The sequence below is a fragment of the Sorex fumeus genome, unplaced genomic scaffold (assembly GCF_029834395.1).
Source record: "Sorex fumeus unplaced genomic scaffold, SorFum_2.1 ptg000012l, whole genome shotgun sequence".
NCBI classification, from domain to species: Eukaryota; Metazoa; Chordata; class Mammalia; order Eulipotyphla; family Soricidae; genus Sorex; species Sorex fumeus.
This window is the reverse complement of record NW_026606069.1, coordinates 2573214-2577703: the sequence shown is the minus strand read 5'-3', so window position 1 is coordinate 2577703 and position 4490 is coordinate 2573214. Positions and strand designations below refer to the sequence as shown.

Genomic DNA, 4490 nt, shown 5'->3' with positions numbered 1-4490 from the left:
AAAATAAAACATTGTTAAGAAAAAAGAAAGATCAGCTGAGAACTCTCAGTAATAAACTGGGGGATCTGAAATGAAAATTCAAAGTGCCTATGGTTCATTTTTGGTTTTATTTTCAATTTTCAAAGCTCACTAGTAAGGAATTCTTTCCTAAATTAACTTAGGATCAGTCCTTTTCTCATCCTAAAAAAAGTTGGATAATTTAAAAGCCAACTTTCCAATTGCCTACATCTTCCAGGTTGTTTATAGTTCAGTCACAAAACTAATCAGATTCCTTTGCCTTTCATTCTGTTTGGACATTCCTTCCAATTCCTCGAGTTTTGTCGGGGGGTTTGTTGTTGGTAGTGATGGTGGTGTTTTGTTGAGGGGGCCACATCTGGCATTGCTCAGAGTTTGCTCCTGACTCTGCACTCAGGGATCAGTGGCTTTACTCAGGGAACCTTATGGTGTGCCAAGAATCAAACCCAGATCCTCTGGGTGCAAGGTAAAAGCTCTCGCTCCAGCCCAGTCCTGCAAGTTTTATAGAGATCATGCTCTCCACAAATTTAAGGCAGAGGAAGATTTGTGGAGATGTGGGCACAATATATGCCACTTTCCTTTGGAACAAGCAATACCTGAGAACATAACCAAGAGCCATGGGGTGCAGCTGGAATTGAGAGTCTGAAGTGGCTGACTCAAGTGCTTAAGAATCTTTACCTTTTGGGGATACTGAAAACATTAGTGGGGGAGAATGGGTACAGGTGGAAGGATGGGTACTCGATCATTGTATGACTGAAACGTAAGCAGAAAGTATGTAAGTCTGTAACTGCATCTCATGGTGATTCATGAAAAAATAAAACTTAATCAATTAATTAATTATTTTTTTTTAAAAAGGGAGCTCCTATATAAAATGGATGGTGAGGGGGGCTGGGAGGGGCATGGGGGGGGCGAACTCAACCTTTCTTGCTGACTAGGATCACTCCATAGCATAATTCCAAGTTACCAAAAGATCCTCTTCATACTGAGGATGAAAATGGTATGAAATGAAGAAAGTGAAGGAGACAGCATGTTTGGAAAACAATAGACACCATTCTCAGCAGGGATGTCATAAAGAATTTCATGGAGCACTCATGAAATTCTTTCACTTGGTCACTTGACATCCCGCTATTCAAACTTTAAGACCTGAAAAATATACTGTTCTTGAAATGAGCACAGGAGACCCAGGAAGAAGAAGCCATTTCATTATTATTATTATTATTATTATTATTAGTGAATCACCATGAGATACTGTTACATACTTATAAACGTTCATTTTTGCATTTCAGTCATACAATGATCGGTTACCCATCCCTCCACCAGTGCCCATTCTCCACCACCAATGATCCCAGTACCCCTCCCACCTTCCCACCCCCTCCCCCTCTCCACCCTGCCTCTGTGACAGGGCTTTCCCTTTTGTTCTCTCTCTCCTTTTGGGTATTGTGATTTGCAACCGAGGTATTGAGTGGCCATCATTTCTGTTTAGTGTGCTCATATGCTAGCTTACCTCAGCATTGGATCATACCTGACAGAAGTGCTGGATTTGTTGTCATTACTAATTGCATGATGGAACTGAAATGTTTTCCCACATATTCTGCTTTCTAAAGTAAGCAGCTGCTTTGGGTTGATTGAAGAAAATCAGTCCAAACAGTAAAGTAAATCAGGGTAAATGGCTATAAAAAAATGACAGAAAGGAAACTTAAGAAGTCACTCTCATCTCTTTTCTCTATGGCATCAAAGTCAATTTCTTTCTTATCAATCTCTTCCAAATGCAGTCAGCAAAACATATAGTTCTAATTCTTTTTTGGGGGGGTATTTTTAACTCCTCAGTGAATGTTTTTCTTTTCTAAATTCTAAGCCTAGTTCTTGCCAATTGCTTTCCTTTTCAATTTTTTTTAATTGAGGTGGGATGCCACACCCTGCTCTGTTCAGGGGTTACTCCTAGCTCTGGGCTCAGGGATCACTCCTAACAGTGCTCAGGGAACTACATAGGGTGCTAGAGATTGAACCTGAGTTGACCATGTGCAAGTAGGGTGCCTTACCTGCTGTCTATCTCTCTGGTCCCACCAATTCCTTTCTAATGTATTCAAAAGCACATAGATGTCTAGTCCCACAACAAGATGACATTTCAATTAAATCCAATTTAAAAATTATGCAAAATAGAAGACATCGGTGAACCCAAAGAGCTCGATTTAAGAATGTGTAAAATACTTGAATAGTCACGTCACGAAGAATATAGAAATACATGAATAATAAATACATCAAAGTGTTCAAGGTTAGTGCGAGGCGAGAGCGAGCGGTGGTGGTCGCTGTCGTTGCGCGCGCCGCCTCGTGGGTTTCCAGCGGCCTAGCGGACGCCGAGCGGGCGAAGATGTCCCAGTACATCCAGGTCACGGAGGAGGACGAGAACGACGAGCCCGTTGAGATCCCGTCCGAGGACGATGGCATCGTGCTGCTGTCCACAGTCACGGCGCAGTTCCCGGGCGCCTGCGGCCTGCGCTACCGGAACCCCGTGTCGCAGTGCATGCCTGCCGTACGCACGCCTGGTGGAGGGCATCCTGCGCGCGCCCGACGTGGGCAACCGGGTCTACGTGGTCAACTACCCCAAAGATAACAAAAGGAACATGGAGGAGGCTGATGCTTCGTCGGCAGTGAAGGTGAAAAGGGCAGTGCAGAAGACGTCTGACCCCATCGTGCTCGGCCTGCCCTGGAAGACCACCGAGCAGGACCTCAAGGAGTATTTCAGCACCTTCGGGGAGGTCCTCATGGTCCAGGTAAAAAAAAAGATATCAAGACTGGTCACCAAAAGAGGGTTTGACTTTGTGTGGTTCACGGAGTATGAGACCCAAGTGAAGGTGATGTCTCAGCGACACATGATTGATGGACGGTGGTGTGACTGCAATCTCCCAAATTCTAAGCAAAGCCCGGATGAGCCTCTGAGGAGCAGGAAGGTGTCTGTGCGCCGCTGCACCCAGGACCTCACTGCCGACGAGCTGCGGCAGTTCTTCTGGCAGTATGGGGAGGTGGTCGATGTGTTCATCCCCAAGCCCTTGGGGGGGGGGGGGGCGTTTGCTGTCGTCACGTTTGCAGATGATCAGGTGGCCCAGTCCCTGTGTGGCGAGGACGTGATCATCAAAGGCATCCTCTGCGTGCATATCTGCAACGTGGAGCCCAAGCACAATAGCAATAGGCAGTTAGAGAGAAGTGGAAGATTTGGTGATAATCCGGGTGGCTTTGGGAGCCAGGGCGGGTTCGGGAACAGCCGGGGCGGTGGGGCGGGGCTGGGCCACAACCAGGGCAGCAACATGGGGGGCGGGATGAACTTCGGCGCCTTCAGCGTCCAGCCGGCCATGAGGGCCACGACCCAGGCCACCCTGCAGAGCAGCTGGGGCATGATGGGGATGCTGGCCAGTCAGCAGAACCAGTCGGGCCCATCAGGGAACAACCAGAGTCAGGCCAACATGCAGAGAGAGCCCAACCAGGCCTTCGGCTCTGGGAACAACCAGTACAGCGGCTCCAACTCGGGCGCCGCCATCGGGTGGGGGTCGGCCTCCAACGCGGGCTCGGGCAGCGGCTTCAATGCATGGACTTCAGCTCCAGCATGGACTCGAAGTCGTCGGGCTGGGGCATGTAGGCTGGGCTGGTCAGTTAGACGCTAAAGACTGGTGGGAAGTCAAATTTTTCTAAACTCACGGTAAGTATATTGTAAGATACATATGCACTAAGAATTTTCAAAATTGGTTTGTTTGGTGTGGAGTATATTTAGCAGTAATTTTGACATTTTTCCTTTAGAAAAAGAGGAAAAGCTAAAAGAATTTTCTAAGTTTTGTTACATAACGGGTTGAACTCTTGAGTGTTTGAAAGTGAACTGCTGTTTGCCTGACGGGTAAACCAACACCACAATTGCTATCAAGAAGCTTCTCCTGTAATATTTTATCCCTGGACTTGTCACCTGAGTTATTTGCATGTTCAAAGTGGAACCCATTGGTTAGAGCTGCATTCTTTCCTCCTCGTTTTAATTTGAACCCCACCATACGGATTTTCTCCTTAGGAAGGTCCCTGGAGATCGTGGTGTTGCAATGTTTGGTTCTTTTCTTTCTGTGTGTTTTCTTAACACTTGTCTCCGCTCATATGCGAGAGTACGATATGAAGCCTTCATTTAATCTCTGCAGTTCATCTCATTTCAAACGTCTGTGGAAGAAGCACTCACTGACAGGAGTGCTGTACTCACTGCACCGTGGGGCTCCATCTGCTGCTTTGCCCACGCACTCAAGAGCTCGTCCCCACGCCGCCCAGGCTGCGTCTCTGACGGTGGGTGTCCCATTTTTATCCGCTACTCTTTCTTTCCTGGAGTCGGATCAACGCTGTGACGGCAAGGCTGTGCTGTGGACCAGAAGGCTGTCTGAACTTCTGAAACCTTGTGTGGGATTGATGGTGGTGCCGGGGCATGAGACGCTGGTATGAGCGAGGACAGGAGA

At 47.3% G+C, this 4490-nt stretch overlaps 1 pseudogene; it reads left to right on the top strand.

Moving 5' to 3' along the window:
• The first annotated feature begins 2383 nt into the window (after positions 1–2383).
• LOC130020418 (TAR DNA-binding protein 43-like) lies at positions 2384–3646 on the top strand (annotated as a pseudogene).
• Positions 3647–4490: the final 844 nt, after the last annotated feature.